Source organism: Mauremys reevesii, linkage group 18, assembly GCF_016161935.1.
Source record: "Mauremys reevesii isolate NIE-2019 linkage group 18, ASM1616193v1, whole genome shotgun sequence".
Taxonomy (NCBI): domain Eukaryota; kingdom Metazoa; phylum Chordata; order Testudines; family Geoemydidae; genus Mauremys; species Mauremys reevesii.
Genome location: NC_052640.1, coordinates 17,375,117 through 17,388,665, shown reverse-complemented (window position 1 = coordinate 17,388,665; position 13,549 = coordinate 17,375,117). Strand labels below are relative to the sequence as shown.

Below are 13,549 nucleotides of genomic sequence, written 5' to 3'. Positions count from 1 at the left end.
TTTTTGTTTACTATATTAACATAGCTAGCATTTATACCTTTAAAATTGTTAAAATAGCCTTATTTAAACCTAGATTTGTGTGTCTTCAGATTAATTTATCCTCAATGGGTTGCCGCTTTTATGAAAAGTCAGGCTTCACTACCAATAAAACTAAAGACTTGTGGCTCCAAGACCTTAATGATGCCAGTCTCCCTTCCACATTCTGCAAATTAGTTCTTCCTGAGAGGCAGTCACAATACAGGTCTCTGCTTCTATGGAAAAAGTTTAATTAAAATGTCTTCATAGGAAAAATTTAAGAAAAACGTTATTGAGCTTTACTTCAGCCTACTATTGCTGCGCCATTCTGTCTATATGGGCAGAAGAGTCAAGCCAACTAATTAGGCTGTCACTGAGAAGCATACTGAAATAGAGCCTCTTTCAGAGTGTTGTACAGAGGAGAGAGCGCTTTAGTGGCAAAATGGGTAATCTAAATATTGAAACTTTTCATAGCATCAATGGAACTCAGAGGAATGTGGTCTCTTGTTCAACCAGTGTCCTGGAACTTCAGATAATGAGGGTTGTCTTTACTTCCAGGAAATAGCAAGTAGAAAAAACAGCCCTTGTATAATTCCTATGATAGGAATTGATTTCTATCAGCAAGTTGGGGGAAGGAGAAAAAGTGGGAATCTGGTCACCAAGACTGCCCACTGTTGGGAGGAATGCAACTTGATACCTCCATGGACCAGAAGCACCTATTGGTGCTGAGGACTTGTCACCAATGGAGTTGGCTGACATGATAATGAACATCAGCTAGTTCTAGTAATATAATCACAATAAGCTTATACAGTGCTGACTGATCACTCAGACCAGTCAATCATGATCAGCATTGTCAGCAGGTCCAACTCTTCACCGTTGTTTTAACGTAAGTTTCTAGTGAAGCTCACCCCCTAGCAGTTGGTTTAAACTTCACGATGATACTCCATTCCCTTGGATCTCTCTTTCCTGTTTTCTCTGCTTTGTCAACCAGATGGATTTCTCCCATTTTTAGAGTTTTTACATCCAATCTTAGCACTAAACTGCATATTTTCCAGCAAGTATCTGTGGCAGTGGCAATGAGAGGCATCTTTCCTGTACAGTTGTTTCTGTGCATCTGTTGCCAAGTGGTAAGGATGATTCAGAAAGACAAATCCAGTCCCATTGTTGTAATTAATGTATGTGGTCTTGATGAGTCTAAATTTCTCTCTCAAGCCTACAGTATTTTCTGAGATTCAAAGTCTACTGTCTTGAGCCTGGTCTCTGGCATTGACAGCCTATATAAAAGTAGCTGATATTCTTCAGTCCTCAAAAGAATGTACAGTTACCTGAAAAAAGCTTCTTCCTGTGTAGTAGTCAGTCAACTCTTTTCTCTACTATACATGCTAGACTTCCTTGAGGAAGATTTACACAGGTGACTGTCCTGCAAATGTTAGGAAATTCCACCAAGGCAATGGCTTGTTAAAAGAACTCAGCAGAACTATAGTTTCCCCATATTTGCCTTTTAACTGAGTACTGCAAGCTGGATAGCTTTGCCTCCAGTTAGGTGATACATTTTAAGAACGTTGGTTCCTGTTGAACTCCCTCCCTATTCTGTTTTTAGTACTGATAGTAAGATTCCATCAGTTTGGATTGGTGGATCTGAGGGTACGGAAATACAATTCTCTTAATCTTTCATTATTTGTAAATATTTTTGCATCTCAGGTACAGCAATCTAGAACATCCTTCTGGTAGTTTAGTATGTTTCCTGTGGGTAATAAATCAATTCATATTAGGAGTTCTGAAAATTTTCTCTTTTAGACAGTTTGTCTGAACACCAGGAGATCTTCTGTAGAACATGGGCAAAAGAGGGTGGGATTTGAAAATCTTATGAATATATTGGTACTGCTGCCTTTGACTTTTGTGATTAGCTGCAACTTGTCAGTCCGAATTCATGTATGTGAGATACAGAAACACTGGTCATTTTTCTTATCTTAAATTACAATTTCTTGTTCAGATCTCCTTCATTAAAACATGTTTTGTTTTTTTGTAGGACAAGGACTTAAAGGACTGGGCATGCTCAAACGTTGCTGTTCCTCTTCCCAGTTCTTGTATCCTTGGTCATGTCTTATGGCCTATCTCAGCTTATCCACTAACTCCTTTGAGCCATTCAGGAGGGCAGTTACTGGTAGTTTTGGCTTTTTATGCTTTCAATTAATTCTTTAAGTCTGAAGAATTGTTATTGACAGTCCTATCTGTAATGCCCATTGTTAACCTGTTGCAGTACTGTACTATAAGTGCACCCACTGCTGACCATACTTTAACTGCTTGCTTTCTGGTTTGAAAGATGCAGTAGTTCCTTTCACTCCTGTATCATTAACCAAGCAGATAACTCATTAACCCATAGAAGTTTGCACCATGAACTGTGTTTTTCTGATTTTACTGAAGTCACTGGCATTTTTTAGGGAAAGCTACTATTCAGGGCACTTTAAGTCAGTGACATCCCAATTTTTTTGCACTTCGCCTTTATACAGTAACCGTTTACTCACAATGGGAACTCATTCATATATACGCCATTACAGATAACAGCATAGGCCACATTTGCATTAATCTTGCTTATGCACTTATTTAGGTTTCTTATTCTGTACATAAAAAATTCTACACAGCATATTAGTGAATATCTAGGAGTACAACTTAGTTAACAGAATTCATCTACCCATCTAGAACACTTTTTCCTATGTAGTGAAAAAAATCCTAAATTTCCCCTGCCTTTTCTAAAAAGATCGTGGATACTTGTACCATTCTGGAGGTATAGTACTTCCAAAGTTCATGCTATATGTAGTGTTTACGAGATTTATGCAAAAAGAATGAAAGTGGCAGCTCACTAATATATTTATTCACTGTGTGTTGAAAAATTAATAAACACCACAATGGCATATTTACCTTATTATGAATGTTTTCCTTAGTAGAAGGCATCCATATACATTAGTAAGCAGAGAAACCAAAATGTGCTGTTACTAAACTCAGTCTACTTACTATATATACCAATGAAACACTTCAAATGAGGGTGATTAGTTTATATAACATTTGAATTTAATGAATAAATTCAGGGTTCTTGCTGAGAGAAACACTGCATCTTTAAATGAGAAAGTTTGAATTTACTTTTGCTACTACTGCACGTCAGCATCTCAAGTTAATTTCTTGCAACCTACGTTATAATGATTTGTAATCAAGCCTCCGTGAGCTCGTGACGTGAAGTACTGTTCTCTTGTCAAGTACTATCAAACTTTTCTGATAATGCTGAGTTAGGACAGCCAAACAAAGCTAGCACTAAATGATGTTTAAAACTGTATACCTTTTAATGATATTTTCAAGTATTTGTTACTGAAATTGTATGATGTGGAGTTTCCTAGATGTTCTGTTCCAGTGCAGTGCCTCCTTTTCTTTCCCCACTGCTCTCTGTGGTGAGAAACTTGCCTTGTTTAAAATAATTACTGTGCCCTCGCATGACTGTTAAAGCTTTCTGTGCAAAGATGATTGTCTAAGTGCCACATGCCTATGATTGAAAAAAAATCTATTGTTACCTCTGAATTGTGTTCAACTGAAATGCTATTCAACAAATAACTTAGGAAAACTAGTTTATTTTTAGCTTTTCATTTCTCTGCTGTCTTTTCTCACTTTATTTTGGCAGCAGTGAAGAATGGATTGTATAAAGACTGCCTGCTAATATGAACAAAATGCACTTGTAATTCATGGAAATAAATTTAAATCTTATATCTTCACATTAATATTAAGAATTAGTTTTTGGTTTCCTTTTGGATAATGTGTTTGAATGGAAATCAGGTTCCGTTTGTTACTATAGTGTGTATATAAGGATGCTTGCTGGTATGTTATCCCAGGCTTCCTCATAGCACTTCTCTGTCTGCTTTTCAAGATAATTTAGAAAGCCATTAACTTAGATTCTCAGTTTATAAGGGTGCTTATCAGATATAAAATTCTGAATTTTCATTTGTTGTAGGTGTTGTTAGTCTGCCAAAACTAATTTTTAATAAACAAGGATTCATCTTCAAAGGGCATTTTCTGTTAGAAAAATCCTGTGGTCCATTAATATCTTCATTGCATACAATATATATTAAGAGCATTATCAGAACATTGCAAAGTTGATCATTGAATTGCTGGTATAGAGCCTATGCTAACAACTTTTCTACAATACTGCACTTGACTGTTGATACTAGTGTAAAAATCTCTTTCGACGTTTCTACGCATTATATCTTTACCAAAATACTTTCCTTGCCCAGTTTCTAAAAGCTAAACTATATCTAGATGCTTGGACACTTGGATGATCATGGTCACTACAGGAGTTGATTTGGGAAAATATGGAAAGAAGACTGTTATTGAAACATTTAGTTTGCAACAACTCAACTTTAATTTATTAAGGAAGAGCTTTGGCAGCTTATTTCATACACCCCTTCTACCATTCATCTTTTAACCATTTTCTTTTTAATATTAGATTTTTTTTTTGCATTACAAATTTACTGTCAAGTTGCATCTCTAAAAAAGAGAAACCCTGGGTTTGATTTACTAACATCTGGTGCTTTGGCGCTTTCTTCCTTAGCTACTATTGCTGAATCAGATTGGCATGAAACCACTAACTGCTTTCATCAAAGTGTCATTGAATGATGTTGAGTTGAACTCATTGCCTCAACTGCAGAAGCATGATTTTGTCAGGTTGGAGAATATTTTAAAAGAAGGTGCCTATAATAACAACACTGTTATGTGAATTATTTCATCACTTCATGCTTGATTTTCCTTGCCTGTTCTGTGTATTTGTAGATTATATTTCTGGAAATTCCGATAGACTAGCAGAGAACTGAAAGGCATATTGTTATTGATGTGACACATATGATATGCCTATTAATAGTAAAGACATTTTTCGTATAAGGAATGTAAACGGAACTATCAAAACATTCCAACCTTTATAGATAAAGAAATGCAAATACATAAACATGTAATACAAGAAAATTCTGTTTTGGTGGCTCTGGTGATAAGCTTTTTGAGCTCTGCTTTCATGACTTTGGCATCAAAATTTCTCATATCAATATTTTAGATTTGGAGTGTGCAATCCACAGTACAGGGTGAACAGTGTAATGCACTATTTGCTTTCAGGAGCTGGGTATGATTATATGGCCAAATGAAACCATAGATGAGTTAAGCATGGTTATCTTTAGTGAATAAATGAGGGAAAAACCTGTTATTGCTGCCGCTGTAATGTGCTACAGTATATTTATACCATGTCTCACAGAATCTGCTGAATAACTATACCGTAGATATAAACTTTTATTAATATATTTGCTTATGTTTAGTGTAGTTTATGTAGCCCCCTGATTATTGATAAACTTATTGATTGATTTTACAGCCAGTGATATGGTATAAATATATGTCCCTGCAGACATACAGGTACGCACATGATTTGGGTCCCTTGCATAGTACTTTTATATTTGTACAGCAATGTCTTCAAGCAATCCCAAATTTTAGGGGAAATATTTTTGTAAATGCAGTGGCTTAAAAAAGGCACTGAACAATCCTTTTGCATAAGTTTTAAACACATTGGTCTTTCAAATGGTTTAGTTGGTGATGATTGAAATACATCACACTAAAATAATGAAAAGTGTACATTTAGTAAAATGAAGCTTACAATGATACTTGTAGCATGTGCTGGATCAAAACTATGTGATGCATTGGAAGAAATTTAAAAGTTGGAATATCTTTGTAAAGCCAGAACAAATTTGTAAAGGTTCAAGGGGATTTACTTATATTGTTGCCTTTTCTTGTGTTGTATCAGTGTAGAACACTCTTTTAAAAAACAAAAAACAAAACTCAAACTGCTTTGTATTTGCTTTGTACTGTTGGTGCCTTCTTAATCATGTACCCCAAAAGTCCTGCATAGCAAACTTAGTTACAATGGTAGGTTTAAAAGACAAAACAAAGGAAAATTTTATAAATATCATTTTCTGTATGTTCTTATTCATTATATTGTAACAATTAAACATTTATATTGTGACAGTTTTGTGATTTGGTTAATCTGTATAGAACAATTGTAAGTAGCAAAGGTTTATATTTTATCTTGGTTCTTTTGATGTTGTAAACGTACATAATTTTTTTCAAAAATCAGTTAACTGAATGTTTTGTTTGTTTCTGGCATCTGACTCTTGTAAAAACAAATGCAAAGATAATCATTAAATTGCGTCCCTGTATTACCAGTGTAGCACAGTATTGTGCATATATAGAATGACTGGAATTTCACTTTTTAATACTAATTGCTACCTTTTTACAAACCACCAATACATATTAGCTTATTACAATTTTATTTAAAAATTGACGTTATCAGTTTAACCCTTTAACTGGTGACTATAACTACATTAATCAAAATATTCTTTAAAAATATACAGGAAACTGATCTTTGGGTTTTTTGGGTCCTCCCTCCTTCCCCCCCATACATAAATACTGCATACCTGGTTGAAGTGAGAACTTGTGCCATCCAAAAGCTGATAGGATAAATTCCCCACCAGTAGGCAGACCTTCATTTAATGCTTGCTTAAAAAGGCATCAGGGGCTTTCAAGTAAATGTTGAATACATGGTAGTGCAAATAAATTCCAATGTATGAGGATTCTTTAGTCCTTTTGATACTTGATATTAATACATGATAACACTTATATAAGACACTCTGAGGAATTCGTTGTTACATTCAACAACTAGCATTTTGGGGTGCTAGTTATTCAAACTAACTTTAGTTACAAGAAAAACAGATCCAGGTTACTTTTGCATCCCACTCTTTGGCGTCCATGTAGAATTAGAGCCAGGCTTGTAATTCTGCTTGTAATCATGGACATGTTGCAAAGGAGTTGTAACTACATTCCAATTCCATTTGCCTTCGGATCTCTTATCTTTAGCCTGTTTTGGTTAACCTAATGCCTACTGCTTTATTTTTTAATCTTTCTTTGTTAATCATACTGTTTAACTTTATTAACATTAAAAAAATCAATGTTTTGCCTATGTAAAAGGGAGTTGAGTCAGGGTTATGGTTTGAAATTGGTGAGGGCAGTGTGAGCTTAGCTGCTTTTTGTCGACATAACTCTGTAGTGCAGACCTGGCCTGCTGTAATGGCACAGTGTATTTTGTGATTACATAGCAAAAGAATCTGCATGGAACCGGCTCCTGGATCCCAGCTTTCACTTGAACAGTTTCTTGTTTTTAGTTTGTGCAAATAACTTAGAAAACATGAGTATAAATATGCAGTGGTGCCTGTCAGCAGAGAGCCTGAAACAAGACAATCTCCATAAGTAGTAGTTAGCAGAATTACTGCATGCTCCCTGTGCTGTTCCAGGGAACAAGAGGTAAAGTCCCATTTGCAGTCAGGCAATGGGAAGAATTAGAAGTGTAGGCTGATGAAATAGGCAGTATATTAATTAAATCAAATCTTAATGTATTGCTCTTTTCTGTATTAGCAAGATAACTAGATGGAAGACCCAAAGAAGTGTTAAAGATTCAGAGGTGCTGTATCTTTTCTGTAAATCTGATGTCTATAATCAGCACTTCAGATGGTTGAAATACCTAGAAAGGATTTCCTTCAGGACTGTTCAGCTTGAACAAGTTTTACTCATCAGGCATGCAGTAAGTGAGCTAACAAGCTCAGTTATCCTCTGAGGAAGCTTTGATTACCTTTTGATATCAGTAGGATCAGTGTCTTCAATACAGTTGGATTCTGATCTGAAATCAAAGTATTAGAATTTGGTTATTTCCATTAAACTCAAATTTTCTCTGGTTGTCCTCTTTATTAAAAATAGTATTTTGAAGTCTTTAGGCCATTTGACGGAGCATTCGTGATCCTGATCCATACATACAGAATCTGTCTTCATTATATGAAAAGGATTATAGACACATCCTGACACACCCTAATGCAGACAAACCCTTCAATGGGAAAGTTTGGTGCAAAGAGCCTCCCTGAATTCCAAGCAATTCAGATTCACAGGTCAGTATTGGCATACTTATTGACCCAATAAGTTCAGGTAGGACACTTGGATCCAAAATCCATCTCTGTTCTGATAGAGAAGCCAACTCAACAGATGAAGGTGATGTGTTGTAGGAATATTATGGAACCTTCCAACATTTCTGGAATTCAGAGCAGTCCTTGTATTCAGCACTCCTATTCACTGGGGGATTTCCCACTGCTGTTGGGAACTTTAGCCTCTGAGGAACTAGTCTCTGGATCAGATTCTGAAAAGTCTTTCTACTTCAAATGCTCCCCTTCTAGGTATTTCAAATCTTGAGTAGCCTGTGTGTAATAGACAACTACGTAAATGGTTACGGCTGCTCAATTCCTAACCACCTCCTCTCATTTTCCTCTGCATTTTCAAGACCCATCTTCTTCCCTTTGCTTTTCCCTGTTCTGTGTGAGGTACTGGTATGACAAGTCAATTTACATGCAGTCCTTGTAGCTTTGCGAACAGTCCTTGTAGCTTCACATGCCAAGATGTGCAGAACTAGTTCGTGGTCACAAGAAGGTTGTATTTCCTCTTGGGGAAGGGTGTTCTCCCCCACCCCAAATAAGGTGCCAGTAGCACCTAACAATCATAATGACTGACATTACATGTATATATTCATAGCTAGAGCTGTGCTAATAAAATTGATTAACACATTTATTGGGGAATTTTTACAGCTGCCATCTTACCTGCAAAGGCAGGACTTCTAGCTCATTCCAGAACAGGGTGAGCTTTCCCACTGGCATTCATCCAGAGCAAGAGCTTCACTACTGTCATGACAAAGGACAAATCTACTAATTAGGATTTGTGAACATGGCCTTTGACGTGTCACCTTGGACTAAAGAGGGGAGGATATTTAACTAGTCATCTGGAAAGCCTTAGCATCTTCAGAAGGAAAAGACCATGAAGACCATGTGTAAGAAACTTTTTTGCTTATGTTCTTCTCACTCAAGCTCTTTCAGACGAAAAAATTCTGAAGAGCTCTCAGCCACCTTTCTGGAGGGGCTACGGGTTGGGGGAGAACTCCCTTCCCCAAAAGGATTTGGCAGGAGGCTCTTTACATTTCTCTTAATGTTAGAGCCAGATTGGGGGCTTATTTTTGGAAGGGCAGTCCTGTTTCTATTCAGTTAAGCTCTCACCAGCCCTCCTCTAAAGGATTTCTACAGTTTACCAATCTTCTACAGCAGAGATCAGTAGAGATAATTACATGGAAAAGTATCAGAGGGGTAGCCGTGTTAGTCTGGATCTGTAAAAGCAGCAAAGAATCCTGTGGCACCTTAAAGACTAACAGACGTTTTGCAGCATGAGCTTTCGTGGTTGCATCCAACGAAGTGGGTATTCACCCATGAAAGCTCATGCTGCAAAACGTCTGTTAGTCTATAAGGTGCCACAGGATTCTTTGCTGCTTTTACATGGAAAAGAAAAGTTTACTTTGCAGAGAACTCAGAACTAGTTATGCAGTGAGTGTTGTGAAGGTTCTCTGCAGAGCCACACTGACCTATCTTTTTGCTCCATGCTCTTTCAGCATTTTAAGATTAAAGGTGAAAACCTGTCCCCACTAAAGTAGATGGAAAGACTCTCATTGTCTTCAGTGGGACTAGAATTTCACCCTAGATATCAAACAGACAAAGAGAAACTGAGGACGTTTGGGGCCACAGGCTATTATCGCCTCAGAATACTATGATCTGCAGTTAAGACCCACAAGTGTATTGAATGATTCCAAGACTTGAGAGATGGCACTCAATTCCTACCGTGGGGATCTGCAGAGATTTCGCATTCAGAGAACTCTAGCTAGATTGTTGGTAAGTAGTTATCCTTTCTCCAAGTGCCAGAATAGCCTCTGCTGTAACACTTATAAACTCTGAATAGTGGTGAATTGTTTTCCACTAGTACTGCATTAAAGACATTTTGATGGATTCCCACTTCTGTTAAAGGGGGAATTTATATGATGGTTTGGGACTCATCTTGGTAAAGATGGTAGCTAAAGCTTTTACAAAATAGCTTTTCAGATTCCTCCTAGATCACACACTATGTAGCTGAAAAGTATAGTTAAAAACAGCATAACGTTCCTCAAGGTGTCACAAAGCTCTGAAATGGAGGCTTTGGGAAGCAAAGAATGCTTTGTGATCCATCAATAATGTGAAGAGACACAGCAGCATGCATGCTGAGTGACATTTGGGAACTTTCTATGTTTGAAATTCTTCATGTGGTTAACATTCAAACTCTTATCATGCCCCTCCATGCAGAAAGATATAATTGGACCCAAGATCACACGTGTGTGTGTGTGTGTATGTATGTGTGTATATATATATATACACACACACACATACACACAAATACATTAATGTCTCCTACACTACTAGTCTGTTTTGATCATTCTTGAGAAATCACAACACTGGCATGGTCCAGGCTGTCTCAGACACAGAAAGTAAATTGTTTTTCTTGTTTGTATAAATGATAGATTCTTTGACCACCACACTTGGTGGAGCTAGCCCTGGCAGATGTCAACTGTAGGCTGGGCTGTCAAAGGGCAACTTTTAGTAGATGTGATGCCACTGCAGACCATGCAACCACAGATGCTTTAACTGGCACTGTTGTAAAATTAATGTTTTATTGGGTAGGTGAAAGAGTGAATAGCAATAGAAACTTAAACAGCTTAAAGCTACTGCAGTGAAAACTTGTCCCAGATAGAGGCAGCTTGATCTAGTGGACAGATCATAGAGATGGGAACATAGAATTTTGATTCTAGCTCTGTTCATAGAACTTGATGTGTGGGTTTGAGCAACTCATCTGCCCTCTGTTCCTCATCTCTAAAATGGAAATAAATACTACTAGTATTTACTGACAGTTATTTCCACTGTACATCTGGTAGGATTGCCCTTTCTTTTGATGGAGGGTAGCTTAGTCTCTGTCTCAGATGGCAGGGGATTTCTTTAGCATAGACATCTAATTGTATCTTATTTACTTGGTGGGGAATATGAACTGCAGCTATCATTAATTTTATTAGAGCTAATGCTAGACTTGAATACAAGTCCAAGAGAAGAAAGGTCAGTGCATTTCCTATCTAGCAACAGTGCTTGTTATAGAACCTTTGAAAACCATACTTTTACGGTAAAAAGGGAATATAAAAGCATGCAAAATATGTTAAAACTTGAATTTATGATCACTTAAAGATTTGGCATGTGCCTTTTTTGGTTCATTATGATGTATTAAGGCCTGAAAGAGACTCTTTTTTCCCTACCTTTATTTTAAAAAAAAAAAAAAATTAGAAATTCAGACTGTCTAGGCTGGAGTGAACTGACTTGAGAACTAGTGAAACAGACACATCACAAAAATGAATTGAACAATCAGGTAAAGGATTTTTAGTCACTGTTTTTAAAACTTTTTTTTTCCTTTTTTTTTTTTTACTGACCCTTGTTTCATTTCAGTGACTGACACATTTGGTAAAGGAAGTGCCTCTTCAGCTGAAGGTATTAATACTAGCAAACATCTCTGTGACCTCTCGGATGTTCACCAGCAAAACCAAAGGAAGACCAAACTTGACACTCCTCATGTTCCTAGGGTTTTTTAAGCAAAAACTTCAGCCTTTTTATTAAAACATAAAAGCCTTTCAGGCTTTCTTTAAATAAAGAAATAAAACAACTCATAAACCAAATTTTTAAAAAATCCTTTGTAGGCTACTTTTTAAACTTAAATATTTGGATGAGTTTTGCTAAATTCTGCTAGTATAAGTGGTATAGCTTTCTGTTTTTACTTCAAGTAACTTGGCTATAAGTAGGTTGTTATGGAAAACATTATGAAGCTAAACATGAGGTCACAAGATGCTCCATATGGGGAAAGAGGAACTGTGGCCAAATGTGGGGGTATAGTCAGGTCATAACTTTAAGTTCAGCTGTAAAAGAGATTTTTTTTTTTCTGTCATTGAAAATAGTAGCTTGGGGAAGGTGGTATTTTAGGAGAACTGTATTAGACTATTTACAGTTGAATTGCTGACATGTTTCACTGCACATTCCTTCAGGCATAATGTGGTGTTCTAGTGTTCCAAAGGTCTGCATGATTCAAGTGTGATAAACTTAATCACTGGTTTTCTCCTTGTGACAATAAGTGGTATGGTACCAAAAGCACAAAGATATTCTGTATGCAGTTAGTAGTGGAAATAATAATTACTGTGCAAATTCTGTTTTAAAAGTTGCCTTCCAATTGTTTTGTTGGTTGTCCCCAGAGCAGACTATGTTGGTTTGATAGTCTCTCCAGGCTATTACAACTGTGGTAGAGTGTGTCCTGTCATTTTTTGTTTGGTTTTAGGGAGCTGCTAGTACCATTTAATAGTGTTTTTAACAGCACACAGTGGTGGCTTCTGGTGCTATTTTAAATTTGTTTCTCCTGGTATAACTGTCTTAAGGTAGCTACCAAACTTTATTAATGGGTCTGTAGAGTTTCTCCAGACCTGTATCTACCCATCTTTCCTCTGCAAGAAGGCCAGGCCCCGCACTGGTGGGCCTTGGATTTACCTTAAGAGGGGGGAATCTGCTCTTCTTTGCTTTGGGATTCCACTTGCATTAAACCTAGACTCCAAACCTATAGGTAGTGGGGCTGTAAAAGATCATGGGACATTGTAACAAGCTGGCAAACAAGCTCAGTTGGACTAATACTGGAGGAGAATGCACAGGCAATGTGGAGTGCCTAGGAATTATCTCAAGTTCTGAGAGCCTAGAATTACCCAAAGGAATAATTGTACACAGTAGTTGTGAGTATTTATTTCAGTGATCAATGCCTGCACTTCTCTTCGTTTGAACCAATAAATAGCCCCTCGCATAAACAGCTTGAGCATCCGGTTTCCTGCTAATAAGGAACATGACTCTCCATCACAGAGGTGATGTTCTTTCAGCCAAGTAACTATTTGATTGTTTGTGAATTCTCTGTTGCTATATAATTCCACCCCTTTGTTTCCAGTTATTCCTGACTTGCTTGGCCATGTAGCAAGGCAGTCCTGTGTAATTTTCCTATGTGATGGGTGTTTTTGTTTTCACTTGATGCCCTGCTCTAAAGGGAGCGGGAAAGAGATTGTATCTTCTCCTCACTTCCTACATCTTGTAATTCTGCTATTTGTATCAAAGGGTCAGTTCATGATCATTTCTTTGCTGTAGCAGCTCCTAGGGTGTGGAAATTGCTCCCCCTAGACATCTGCCTCCGCACATCCTTCCTCACTACTTTTAAATGCATCTGAAAACTATTTTTCTAGAGAAATTTTTAGTTTTAACCTGTTAGCTTCCATAGAATCCACCCTAAGCCTACCTCCATCCCTCCCTCCCTCTTTCCACCCCCACTTTTTTCATATTTGCTGCTAATAGCATTTTAAATAGTGTAGTATTCCAAGTGCCTTGGAGTAGAGTTGTAAACCAAATTACCATGTACATATCTGGCCAAGTTATTGGTGGTGTCAGTGAGACAATAAAGTCTGCCACAAAGTACAGTGGTTTTTTGGGACCCTGTTCATATCTGTCATTGCTGGGACACT

The 13,549-nt window shown here is 37.2% G+C and overlaps 1 protein-coding gene and 1 long non-coding RNA gene across 3 annotated transcripts in view; both read left to right on the top strand.

Annotated features, from left to right (window-relative positions):
• The window catches only part of MAPK1 (mitogen-activated protein kinase 1), a 49,998-nt gene extending 43,750 nt beyond the window's left edge, over positions 1 to 6,248 (top strand). Inside the window, exon 9 of the mRNA XM_039505059.1 lies at positions 2,045 to 6,248. The gene's annotated coding sequence lies outside the window, so the exon portion shown is untranslated. The remainder of the gene's footprint in view (positions 1 to 2,044) is intronic.
• A 1,548-nt stretch (positions 6,249 to 7,796) lies between these two features.
• Positions 7,797 to 11,607, top strand: LOC120386133. Of its 2 annotated transcripts, none has more exons than XR_005589546.1 (3): positions 7,797 to 8,021; positions 8,709 to 8,947; positions 11,301 to 11,607. It is a non-coding gene; the product is annotated as an uncharacterized LOC120386133 (long non-coding RNA). The 2 variants fall into 2 exon arrangements; XR_005589545.1 differs by lacking the exon at positions 11,301 to 11,607 and adding an exon at positions 9,557 to 9,948.
• The last annotated feature ends 1,942 nt before the right edge of the window (positions 11,608 to 13,549 follow it).